Below are 14,076 nucleotides of genomic sequence, written 5' to 3'. Positions count from 1 at the left end.
ACTAATAATGTCTTTACTAATGATGAACACTATAAAGTTTAAATAAGATGGGGTTCTCTGTCCTCAGGAAACTTAAGTCTAGCTTTTTAATTGTTACAAGGAAGGGCTTTGAGGGTAGGACTAGGAGTTGGGAGGTAGCAATAAATATGAAAATGAAAGAAAAACATTATAAATAAAACATTTAAATGTTAAAAGTTCAGAAGGAGGACACAGAAAGGACATTTTTTTCTTACTACCTTATTAAATTTAACAAATACTTTTAAAAAATAAAATGTACATGGCAGAAGCTGTATCGTTTGATGCACAATCCTATGTCGTGTAACGGGTAGAGTGCTGGGCCTGGAGTTAGGAAAACATTTGCTAAAATCTGGCCTCAGATTCTTACTTAGATATGTGAAAAAATTGGGTCATAAAAAGTCAGACATGACTGAACATCAAAAACAAATATATAAAAATATTTATTGATTACTGTTAAGTTCATAAAAAAAAAATAAAGATACATTAAATAGCTATTTGGCACTTAAGGTCACAATTGATTGGGAAGAATTCCATTTTCTTTGTTTCTATATATATCTATTTCCTCTAGCTGGGTCCTTTGACTGCTGACCATTTTTTTAATTCTCTATAGTCTTATCACTCCAAACTAGAGTCTGGTCAAAACTTACTAAAGATTGGTCTCTAGTGCATCATTCTAGGTTTTAACGTTTCAGATATAATTTAAGGCTGACTCTCAGATATCTTCTTCCTTCTCCCACCTATTAAAAACCCACCTGGAATGAGAAGGAACTAAAAATGTCATAAACCAAAGAATCTTTAGAGTTCTATTTATTCTCAAAGTTCTAACTTCTCAATGGGAGACTATCCTTTTCAAAAATAGAGAACCCATAATAGAATTGAAGGACAGAAAGTAACCTTAAGGTGGTCTAATCCAATAGTACCGAATTTTAAAGGAAATTGAATCTTCTCAAGTCAAAATGGTTACTGAAGTGATCACATTTTATTTATATATATATATATATATATATATATATATATATATATATACACACACACACCACACACGCACATATACATTTACACAAATATGTATATATATGTAAAGGTATCTATATATACATATACACACACATACATAAACATATAAATAGTCTGCAATGCAGCCAAACTAGGACATTCCATCTCTCTTGCTGTCCTATACAAGTTGTCTATCAGGCCTGAATACTCTCAGTCCTCACCTCTGCCTCTCTTTTGAATCCTTCAAAAGGTTTTAATTGATTTCCCCCCAGGTGTTCAGATGCATCCAAAGCATTGTGAATTCATTTGTCTTATATCCTGTATTAACCTGTCAAAATATAGTTTCTACCTTCAAAGAGCTTATATTCTACTGAGACATTATATTTTGACAGTGGTGCTTAATAAATGAGTGTTGACTGACAGATTTACTCATAATCTTAACTCATAATCAATCTTAAAACTATCATAAAGACTAGATCATTCTATTCTTAAGCAACAGATCCTAGCATTAACTTAGTATTAATATGGAAACTACCTCTCCTCTACCTTAATCCCTAGGTGTATCAGTGATTACAGCACTAGGAATGGAGTCAGTTATTTTCCTGAGTTCTAACCTGCCCTCACAACTCACTTAAGCCGGTTTGTCTCAAATTTTTTATACGTAAATAAAAAGAACTGGAGAAGGAAATGGGGAACTACTCCACCATCTTTGCCAAGAACATCCCAAATGGGATCACAAAGAGCCTGGTGCAATTCAACAACAGTTTTTTTTTGTTTGTTTGTTTGTTTTTTCTTAATAAAGAATAACTACATAACTTAGTAACAATAGAATACCTTCCATGAAGATGGCAAGGTTAGCTCAGTTATTATGACTGGATACAAAGCAAAAGATGCTATTCTTTCTCCAAAAGAAAACCAACAAAAGAGCTCAAATATAAGTGAAAATGTAAACAAAACAAAATCATACCTGCCTGGTAATGCCCCTCTCTCTTGTGGAAGCCAAAATGAGACTCTACACAAAGGGAAAAAAAAAAAAAACAGGAAGGAAAATTGATCACAGTAACGGGAGTCTTTAAAACTATTAATGGCTAGCATATATTACTTTAAGAAAAACAAAAATAAAACTCGATCTAGGTAACTTCCTCAACTTCTAACTAATGTGAGAGGAACAAAAAAATGAAGTATATTTCCAATTCAGTTCACTGAAGTATAAAACAAGATTAATATATCAAATTTCAAGGAAGAGATGAAGCAAGATAAAGAATCTTGAGCTTACAGGAAGAAGAAAAAATAAAAAGTTCTTATAGGAGGTAAAAGGGGGAAATTAAAGTAGTTAAAAGTTTTTACAGTAAATTTCCAGGAAAAAAATAGCTCACAGGATGCTTCAAGGAAAAAACTTCCAGGACGGAGGAAAATGGTCCTCATTATTCATTATCTACCCAGACTTATACTGGACAGAGAATATGAATGTGAGTGGTATTCATGGGGCAAAAAATTCTCCTGATATAGGCAAGAGATGTGTTTTTAATTGATTGCTTTGGAATCAAAAAACCAATCGTGGGAAAATGATAGGAGTCATAGACCCAGAAATGGAAATCAAGCGGAATCATCCAAGGAGGAAAAATGGGAGCTAAAGAAATAGGAATGTGAAGATACACTACAAAAAAGGATTATAGATACCTTTTGGATGATAAAAATTCTCTTTGGAATTTATAAAATACAATATCATAATATTCAGATTACCACAAAAATCCTGCAGATGATTTAGAAGTTTGCCATCTCTAAAATGAAGAGTCTCGCTTGTGCTAAAGAACAGTAAAATGCCATTAATTGTAATGCCAAATCACAAAATGTACTTTTTCTCCTCAAAAATATAGGTAGACTAAGAATACAGATGTCAGTCACTGTATTAACTGACTTTACTTGTTTTCCCATGTTACAAGAGAGAACTCAAAAAACTGAGAATTGGGAAATATTAGGAAATGATTATGATGTAAAAAATTTCACCAAAAAAAAACTGAGGAAGGACAGAGATAGACAGAGATATAGAGAGTGATAGGTAAATTGGTAGGTAGGTAGGTAAATAGGTAGGTAGTTCTAAGACCAATGTCATTCTTGTTCATCCTGTGTTCTCAAAAAAATGACCAAACTTCAAAAGGGTAATATAAGAAGTAAAAATATCTTACCAAAAAACTCCACTGACTCAATGATGAAAGCAGGAAAAAACTTATTTTACATGCTTGCAAGAATAGATGGCTAGGTTAGTAGATAGACTTTTGAAACAAGACAATATTTTATCTCCTAACCAGAATCTCAAGTCCCTCCCCTGATTCCCAACTTATTGGATGTTACTGAAGTTACACAAGTAAAATCTCCACCCCCCCCCATTACACAGCCCATTCCAGTCCCCCCTAGGAGCTTACATTCTTAAGGGAGAAAATCACCCAGGAGGTCTAGGGTAAAAAAAACAAAGGATTCTTTTCAAATTTCAAACCACCATCTCAGATTACAAAAGTCAGTCCCTGCCCCCAAGGAGTTTACATTCTTATGGATGCAAAAATTCAGAGGGCTCCAGTTCAAATCTAAAACCACCCAGATCATTCTTTGATGCCCTAGGGGGGTTTTAATTTTTTAAATTTGTTTTCATTTCTTCAATTTAATTTTCATAACTATAGAAAAACAAATGCCCATCCATTTCTCACAGTGATATCTTGATTTTCATATGAATTGGATTTAAAAAATCAAGCCCAGCCACGCAAAGTCATCAGCCTCATCCTCTCCTCTAATCATCCAACTCCAGTGGCAACACAAAAAATCAAAATGACTGGGAATGGCTCAAAATGCAGCAGATGACCTTGAGGTCTTTCCTGGTTCAGTTTTGTGTGAGACAATGCACTTTCAATGACTAAGGATAGGTAAGAATTAAGACAAAAGATGGCCTAATTTACCACCATAAAAGTATTTGCCTGGGAGGGAAAGATTTTCAAAGTTCCTAACTAGAACCGAAAAAACAATAGCTATCTACTCTCATTCTTTAGATAGATGCATAAATGAATGGATGAATGAATGTAAATTATTTCAAAAAGCCTTGATAGATAGAAGCTTAATAGAGGAGAAAACAGCCCTGGAGTTGAACTTACAAGAATTGTTTTTCTTCAATGCCTAAAACATTGTTTTCTTCAATGCCTAAAACATTGAATCTGTTAGTCCTTTGGAGCCTTAGTATTTACATTTGTAAAAAAAGAAACAATTATTCTGAACTTCCCACTCCAAATGAACAAGGAAAAAAGTTCTAAGAGAAGTGCTTTTGAAAACCTTAGTAGTCATAAAATTCTATGAACATGGGTTACTTCAGTATTTAACTATAAACAATCTCTATATTTTAATGTAGATAAAGATATATAGAAAACTTGTCATTTATCCAGCAGTCAGGATACTGACTCTGACAACTGATCTAAAAAATGTGAATACTCTTGGCAACTAATGCTCAATTCATTAAAAAATGAAATTTTTTTTCCCCAAAAATTTAGCCAACAAGATGGATCTCATAGAAAACTGTGCTATTCAAGATGTGCAGATATATTGTATGAATATGGAAATGTTGACCTCTTCCTGAGTTCCATTCTAGCCTCAAATACATCCTATAGCTGTGTGACTGAGCTAGTCACTTAATCTTGTTTGCCTCAGTTTCCTCATCTATCAAATGAGCCAAAGAAGGAAATGGCCAAGCACTTCAGTATTTCTGCCAAGAAAACCCCAAATTGGATCATGAAGAATTAGACTTAATTGAAATGACTGAGCAATAACAACAAAATGGAAACATTTACAAAATTATAGTCCCTGGGAGCTCAAGGTGTTCAAATAATTTTTCTTCCCTATCAGCCCCTCTTCTGAAATTCATATTTTCAAAGATATCCCAAACCTTCCAGCTATCCCATTTTGTAACCTCTCACTCACCTCACAGATCACAATCAATTGCCACATCTTGTTTCTCTCTTCACAACTTCCCTGGCATCCTTCCTTCCCTCACTACCACAGAGCTACCTCCTAAATTCAGGAACTTATCACTTCCTACAGGAACAATTGTCATTGCCTCCCCTTTTAGTTTCCCAGCTCAAGCCTCTTTCCATTCCAATCCATCTTCTGCTCTGGAGTTAAAGTGATCTCCCTAAATGGCAAATATAACCATGTCACTTCCCTACTCAATAAATTCTTCTTGTTCAGTCATTTTTCAATCAGTCTAACACTTTGTGGCCTCACTGGGGGTTTCCTTGGCAGAGATCCCATTTCCCATTTCCTTCTTCATCTCAGTTTACAGATAAGGAAACTGAGGTAGAGGTAAGTGGCTTATCCAAGACCACACAAAGTGTTTGAGGGCAGATTTGAACTTGAGAAGATGAGTCTTCCTGACTCCAGGCCCAGGCAGTTTTTTATCCATTGTGCTGCTTAACTGCCCCAATAAACTCTTAGTGGCATCTTGCTGCTTCTAGGGTGAAATATAAACACTTTGGTTTGGCATTAATATTTATTCATATTGTGGATTCTTCTTACACATCACTTCTTTCTGTGAACTCTATTATTAGTTTACCTGCCATTTCACAAACCACATTCTATATTTTTGCATTGGCCATTTCCCAGGCATGAAATTCATTCTCTTCAACCCTGTCTCTTCTAATGCCAGGTTTCCTTCAAAATTCAAATTAAAGACTTCCTTCTCTATAAAGCTTTTTTTAATCAACTTAATTCCACATCCCACTCCCATATCCACCAGATATACCAACTTTCTCCCAAAACTATTTTGCATTTATTGTATATATTATGTATATACTTACATATGTATATGTTGCTTCACCTATTAGAATATAAGCTCCCTGAAGGCAGGTATCATTTCTATTTCTCCCCCGCACTTAACACAATATCTGGTTGAGCTTAATCAATGTGTGTTGATTTTTATTAATTGCCCACTGAGGTGAGGTGAGCAGCTCTGCTCAGTTCTGCTCTGCTCAGAAAGAGGTTCAGTGTCTGAAACCAGGAGAAAGGTTAGTCAGAAGTATCTGGCAAGAAGAATTACTATCCTGTGGGACAGAGCCTGTGTTGAGGGTCCCGTTGACTTCCAAGAGAAACATTTTTGACCGGAAGCCAAAAGGGGCTGGAATTGGAAAAGACTACTTCTTCAGGGCCCCCAAGGTTGCTAGAAAAAAGGAAAATTAGCTAAAGGCCCAGGAATGGAAGTAAATTATCAGAAAAGAACATTGAAAACAAGATTCCTCAAAGAGGAAGGTAGGTAGGAAAGAGAATATTGAAAATCTTGCCAAAGAACACAGATACCCAAGGCAGGTTCTAGGGAACAGGTAGCTATAATCATGGTTAGTTTTGTGTGTGGGTTTGTGTGTGGCTGGGTCAGAAGCAAAATAATTTCAAAGGTTGAAGGTCAAGGACCAGGTCAAGCTAAGAATGTAGAGACCATAATTCTCCTTGGTTGTTTTTTTAAATAGGCTACCTCCAAGAAAAGGGGCATCACTCTAAAACTTACTGGGTTTCTCACAGAAATCATGCTTACCCTATTCTTATCTTTGCTAGCCCTTTATGAAAACAGAAAACATGAAACAGGACATGATTTATCTCTGAGATGACCAATCTCTATTTCTTGGGGAAGGAGGGGAAATAGAAGGGAAGGGTCAGGGTGTTCACTCTAGTATAGTAATTGGAGACCACTGAGTTCAGTGCTCCCGACAGAGTGACTGTGTTCAAGACTGGGAATGAAACCAGCTGCAGACAGCTGTGTTGCAATGCTGCAATTTCCATAGATAAGGAGGGGATGTTGCTATTAGGATCACTGCATTTCAAGCATTGTCAGAGGCCCCTTCTTATCTGTGGTGCAATCCCTCTCAATATAGTTTATCTGTACCCACAAAAGCTATTCTAAAATGGTTTTTTCTTTCTCTAAATTTAGTCCTCCAAAGCCAACTTCTTAGCTTAGCAAATGACCAGTTTCCTAATTTCTATTATTATTATTTTCCTTTTTTTTTTTTTAATGATGGAGAATGTATATCCCCAAACTTCTATTTAAAAGAGCTGTAAGTTTCTCGGTTTCTTTCCCTTTTGCCCAGGTATGTCATAAATCTGGTCAGGTATGTGGTGCAGTGTTTAGAACACCAGGAGTGGAGACAGGAAGACCTGAGCTCACATCCCATCTTATACACATAATTGTCTGACTCTGGGAAAATCACTTAACCCTGCTTGCCTCAGTTTCCATATTTGTAAGATGAACTAGAGAAGAAAATAGCAAACTACTCCAAACCCCAAATGGGGTCACAAAGAGTTGGACATAATTGAGAAATGATGGAATAATAGCAAAATTGTTGTAAGATTTATTTGGGGATATAGTTTAAATTAGATGGCTTCTGTGGTCCTTTCTAGTGTTTTTATTTCTTTTGTTTTTTCTGGGGTAAAGCTGTCAAAGATGTTCTCCATCCCAACTTCTACAACTCTACTTTATCAGTTATTGTTTTTTTCTTATATCTTCAACCTCTTTCTTCTGGTTTCTTTCTCTCCTCTTTTATCTATACCAAACCTGTCTTCCTAAACTCTGTTAATGGCATCAATGTGCTCTTAGCCACCCAGGTTTGAAATCTCAGTTATCTTTGATTATTTCTTTTACTTAGCCCCAGTAATTGAATAAGTTGCCAAATAAATCCTATCAGTTTCTACCTTTGATATATTTTCTATGGCTTCTTGTTATATCACTACTTGCATGTACAATTCCTGTTTGTTACACCACAGCGAGTCTGCACTGACTGTGGGGAGAGTCACCACTAATAGCCTCTGCGTTATTGCTATGTGCTTGTGTAATAACTCCCATGCTGATGGGTTTGTGCATACTTGTCTCTGAAATAAGGCCCTTCAACCCAGAAACCCGCTAGCAAATCCCCACTTCTCTTTGGTGCTTTTCATCTCCCTTCCTGAGATGTCAGGGAGAGCGTGATTATCTCCTTTTTAGTGCTTTCATCTCCCCTCTTGAGAAGTCAGGGGGGGCGTGATCACCTCTTTTTGGGGTTCTCACCTCCCTGAAAAGTCAGGGATGGCGAGACCACCTGTGGTCTAAAACAAAAGAAAGCGGGAGATGTAAAGGGCTAGAACTGAGCAATGCACTTGGATAATGAAGCATGTGAGACTAATTGCCAATTGGACAGTTCCCTATTAACTTGTTTGAAGGTTAACCCTCCCCAGCTGTTCTGTGCTGACTTGAGTGGTGGGACAAAGAGAGGGAAGTGACTTGTGTGGGAGGAGTAAGAGAAACTTGGGTGGTGGAACTCATGCTCTCACACTCGTGACCTGGCGTTGGAGGGGACAGTAAAGATCAAGAATAAAGACATTTAGTGATCTTGACTCCGGCTGATTTCTGGGAAGATAGAGTTCCAGCAGCTTCTCCTCTTCCTTTCTATCCCCAGGGCTACTACTTTAGCTCAAGCCTTCACTTGCTGTTGCCTGGTACCACAATAGCTTCTTACCTACTTTGCCTTGCCTTGCCTTGCCTACCTCTATCTCCAAACCATTCCATAAACTACTTCCTTTTCTTTTTAAATTAATTTTATAATTATAATTTTTTTTGATAGTACATACACATGGGTAATTTTTTACAACATTATCCTTTGTACTCACTTCTGTTCCGAATTTTCCCCTCCTTCCCTCCACCCCTTCCCCTAGATGACAGGCATTCCCATTCATGTTAAATGTGCTATAATATATCCTAGATACAATATATGTGTGCAGACCCGAATTTCTTGTTGCAAAGGAAGAATTGGATTCAGAAGGTAAAAATAACCTAGGAAGAAAGACAAAAATGCAAACAGTTTACCCTCATTTTCCAGTGTTCCTTCTCTGGGTGTAGCTGATTCTGTCCATCATTGATCAATTGGACATAAACTACTTCCTAATGTACAGTTTTGATCATACTTCCTTGCTCAAAATGCCTCAATGACTCCCAGTTGTCTAAAATAACATTTAAACTCATTGAAGATCCTCTATTTTCTGGCTCCCAACCTGCAGGATCACCTTATTCTCTTTCAAATCCCTTGCTTTCCCAGTCAAAACGAACTATTTGCCATTTCCTGAACAAGTTTCTGCATTTTATCGCCTCTATTTCTTTTCTCAATCAGTTCCTTCTACCTAAAATTCTCTTCTCCACCATTATCTCAACCTTCAGAGTCCTACTCTTTAGAATCCTATTTATTTAAAGTCCCCATCAACTAATCGTTTCCCAAATAGTAATCTAGTACTTTCAGATTTACAAATAACTTTTTTCACTACAACAATCCTATAGATGATAGAAAGGGTGGGAGGAAAGAAGAGAAGAAAGTTGTTTATTAAATACCCACTTTGTGTCAGGTATTAAAATATATTAATTTACAAATATATCATTTAATCCTTACTGTAATACTTGACAAATATCTCACTTAATCCTCACAACAACAGCAATATTGAGAGGTAGGTGCTCTTATTCCCATTTTACCAGTGAGAAAACTCAGACAAAGAGCAGTTAAGTATTTTTTCCAGACCTACATAGGCTCTGAAGGTCAGATTTAAATATATTCTTTTTGATTACAGGTCCAGCACTATATAGGCTGAGCGACCTAGCAACATTAGTATTTCCATTTTATAGAATGAAGAAAATGAAATTCAGAGGTAAATAACTTTCTCAAAGTCACATAGCTAATATCAAAACCAGCCTATAATGATGAGGTCCTGAATAGTGTTTTGGATTGAGAGAAACAAAAGAATTTGATTTCTGAGGCCAGCAGGGAGAAGGCAGTTTAGATCAGTTTAGAGATCAGTTTAGAGATCAGTTTAGCTCCATAGGGAGCTCTCTGAGGAGATGGTCCAGTCTAAAATCCAAGTTAAGTAAAATTCTTGAGACCCGCCCTCTGTAAAGGTCTTGAGCAATCTCACCTTGCTATGCTCTGTTAGGAATCCCAGTCATGTCCCTAAGGTTAACTTTTCCTCCTAAAATCTACTTATGGGCCATTCTTTCCATGGCTGCTAACTTCCTTGGATCAGTCTGCCACTGCACTTTGACTCATAGTGCCTTTCCCAGTCCTCCATACCATGTGCTATCTCTTCTAACTTACTACTATGCTTTTCAACCCCACTTCTCCTCCTTATAATTAGCTAACTCTTTTGGGGTGCTATATCCCTTTCAGAGTTTAGCCTGCCAGCTAAGGGCATGCCCCAACTCGTGGGGTCTTTCCTTTCTCTTGGTAAATGACAAATTTCATTAGGGAACTTCCCCTTTCCATCATTAATTATATTTTCTTTCTATATTCTCCCATTCTATTTCATATTTACCATTCCTGGTATCTATTGTGTCTCTTCATTTTGTCTGTAATGTCTTCCTCTAAATAAATCTTTTGCCAAAGAAAATGGTCATTATGAATTCTTCGCATGCCTGAACCCCAACTTTTGATACCTACCATCAACTGGTGTCTTCATTATATACGTTATTTTGATCCTCAAACTACATTATTTGCTGCCAAACCCCACATCTGTCTCAGTCCAAAATCAGTTCTCATATCATTTATCCGTTATTAAGCATAACATCTTTTTTTTTTTTTTTTTTTTTTTCAAGACAATTGGAATTAAATGACTTGCCTAGGATCACATAGCCAGTATGTATAGGTCCGCAACTGAACTCAGGTCTTCCTGACTTGAGCCTCAGGACCCAGCCACAAAGCCAACAAACTGACCCTAAAATACTGAATAAATATTTGTGGAATAGAATAGAACAGAGTGGGTTTCATTGTAACAAAATGTGTAACCTGAACCAACATGCAGATACAATTTACTCCCTCAAAATTTTGATTAGTTCTAAATTAATAGCAGAATTTTATGATCTGAGATTTTCAAGTACTAAAGAATGAAATCCTGAATAAGTATATAAAAATTGTCTAGGAAGATAAAAATATAAATACAGAATGCTAGATAAGTACAATCCCTTAAAAGAATAGCAAGTCCAGTCCTGGGCCCCATGATGAAAGAAGAATTTCAAAAGAGTCAGGGACAAAACAAAAACAAAAAAAGAATGACAAAACTAATAACTTTTTTTAAAAACATAAAAAGAGATGAGTTTATTTAGCCTAGAAACATGTTTTTTAAACCAGACCTCTGATTTTATCCACATAGGGAGCTCCCAGTGAGAAAATTCTTCTGCCAATGTAGGTCAAGATGAACTGCACAATTTATACTATTGAAGAGTTGCCTGGGGCTTTAAAATGTTAAATGACTTGACCAGGGTCACACTGCCAGCATGCATCAAAGGAGGTAACTGAGTACAAGTCTCTCTGACTCAGAGGCAAGCTCTTCATTCATCATAACACACTACCTCTCAGAGAACCATTGAAACATGGAGCCATTATTAGTGTCCGAACATTTTTCATCTCTAAATGAGAGGAATTGGGCTTAAATTGAAGCTTGGAAGTTTATGACTATCTAGGGTATCCCCCAAAGTGTTAGTCCCTAAGTCGTATTAGTTCAGTCTTGTCTGATTCTTTCCCCAATTTTGGGTTTTCTTGACAAAGATACTGGTTTTTTGTTTGGTTTGGTTTTTTGCCATTTCCTTCTCTAGCTTATTTTACAGATGAGAAAAGTGAGGCAAGCAGGGTTTAATGACTTGTCCAGAGTCATACAGTTAGTAAATATCTTAGGCTGACTCTAGACCTGATGCTTTATCTATTATGTCCCCAAACTGAAACCTGTTGAAGACCTTAACTTAAAAAGATAAGAGCTCTCATTTTCTCCAGGGCCATCTCTAGATGTCCCGATCTATATCTGCCATTGGACTCAGATGGCTCTAGGGGGGAAGGTGAGGCAGGTGACCTTGCCCAGCACTCCCTCATTTAAATCCAGTTCACGTGCATATCACAGCATCATCTCTCTGATGTGATGGTCCCCTAGCTGCCCCTACCTAAGTATTACTATATTTTAAAGCTGTAGTAACTTGGACTTTATTATATCCTGTAATTATTGAGGAATTTCTCAACATTCTGAGGTTGACTTTCCTTCTTTGAAGATCTTTAATTGAAAAAAAGTCTCATGGTCCTTATGAGCTATGCGACCCAGACATCAATTGACCTCTCTGAGACTTCATTTCTTCATATATACAAATGGTAATAACATTTATGATGTTTATCTAACAGGCTTGTTGTGAGGAAAGAGCTTCATAAGTCTTGGAGAGAGAAGGAAATGAGAGTTACTAATAGTAGAAAATGTTGTTTTTCTTATCCAAAAAGAAAGTATGGCTATGATAACTTCCAAGTTCACAGCAGCCGTATTTGTCTGTAAGAAAAAAAATCAAAACATGAAAAAGCCAAATGAAGAACGAAAATTAGATGATCAAAATGAAGACAGATTATAGCCATGTTTTTCCTGATGGAACAGGGGCCATTATTATTGGAGGAGTTGGAGCTCCATTGCCCCTAATTTCATAAGAAATTAACTGATAAAGAATCCATTAACAGGGACAGCAAGATGATGGATAGAGCACCAGCTTTGGAGTGAGGAGGACCTGAGTTCAAATGTGACCTCAGAGACTTAACACTTCCTAATAGAGTGACTCTGGTCACTTAACCTCAATTGTCTTGCAAAAACTAAACAACAAAAACAAAAAGCCATTAACAGAGGCAGTTAGGTGATGTAGTGGATAGGGCACTCATGTTTATTGTTGTAAGTTGCTCTGGGAAAATGAATTCCCAAATTGTTGGAACTAATGGTCACTGATTCAATTTTTTATTCTCTTTTATAATAAATTATAAACTTTGTGCTTACAGGTAGAGAGTATATCTCACTATAGTACAATACAGAGGGTTTCTCAGGTTTCTAATATAAAGGCTATGATTTAAGAGAGACGAGAAAACTCTCAAATCAAACTTAAGCCCTTTATAACATAGGACTATCCAATACAAAGACTCTGAATGTGTATATATGTGATATATGAATATACTTATGTGCATATATGTAGATCTACATACATATACATGTAATATATAAATGTGTATGTATATACATGTGTATACACATATGATATATGGATTCAATCTATGTTTGTGAATTATATATGTATATGATTTGTGGATTGTGCCCATATGTTATATAATTATGTGTGTTAAATACCTATATGTGTGCCTTGCATAGATGTATGTTATGTGTGTTATATACCTGTGTTGTATATATACATATAAGGGTCACCTAGGTATCATAATAGATAAAAGTTCCATCTGATCTCAAATATTTACTATGTGACCCTTAACTTCTGGGCAAGTCCCTTAATGCCTTGGTTTCTTAATCTATAAAATGAGGCTAATTAGAGCATTACCTTCCAGAATTGCTATAAGGATCAAATGAAATAATAATTGTGGTATTTAGCCGTAGAACCTGACATACAATAAGCACTTTAAAAAGGTGAGTCTATGTTGCAAAACAAAAACAAACAAAAAGTGTGCTCTAAAAAAAACGAAAGAATTACAAATGGTTGTGCAAGTATATTAAAAAGATGAAATTCTACCAATACTACTACTACCTCCTCCACTGATTTCTGATTTTTGCAAATAGTATTGTACTTAATCTGTTGTCTCAGCTTGTTTCAAGCCATTGTCTTATAGGAAGTAATCTCATTATTTCCTGCAATCAAGGCAATACTAAAGTGAACTTTGATATTCTTTTTTTTAATAGACTGATAGATAGATGTGTTGTTCCCAGCAGGAATTTCTATAATGGGAGTTTCCACCCCATGATAATAAAATGACATTTCCCCCTGTATTTTGGAATATGCAATGATGTGCATATGAAAGCAAAAATAGTTATTAAACAGATTTAAATTAATAATCCTTCAATATTTAAATGGGCCTATATTTGGAGCATTCTTAAAATGCTGCTGCAAAAAAGTTACATTTTTCTGACTTCCCCAGTTTTTGCATTCTTTTGACCTTCCCTGGCCTAGTGGTGTCCTAGAAGGATGTTAGTCTACTTTGCATGTTAATAAATTACTTCACCTTACAGGTAACTCACTGA

General features: G+C 36.1%; 1 protein-coding gene across 4 annotated transcripts in view; it reads right to left on the bottom strand.

Moving 5' to 3' along the window:
* The window catches only part of ACE2 (angiotensin converting enzyme 2), a 77,843-nt gene that overhangs the window by 48,972 nt on the left and 14,795 nt on the right, over nt 1-14,076 (bottom strand). For 2 of the 4 annotated variants that reach the window (XM_074299929.1, XM_074299928.1), the window contains exon 3: nt 1,982-2,026. The exons of the other annotated variants lie outside the window; for them this stretch is intronic. The gene's annotated coding sequence lies outside the window, so the exon portion shown is untranslated. The remainder of the gene's footprint in view (nt 1-1,981; nt 2,027-14,076) is intronic. 4 annotated transcript variants of the gene reach the window in all.

This window comes from Sminthopsis crassicaudata, chromosome 3 (genome assembly GCF_048593235.1).
Source record: "Sminthopsis crassicaudata isolate SCR6 chromosome 3, ASM4859323v1, whole genome shotgun sequence".
Lineage (NCBI taxonomy): Eukaryota > Metazoa > Chordata > Mammalia > Dasyuromorphia > Dasyuridae > Sminthopsis > Sminthopsis crassicaudata.
The sequence above is the reverse complement of the archived record's forward strand: the minus strand, read 5'-3'. Positions and strand labels throughout refer to the sequence as shown.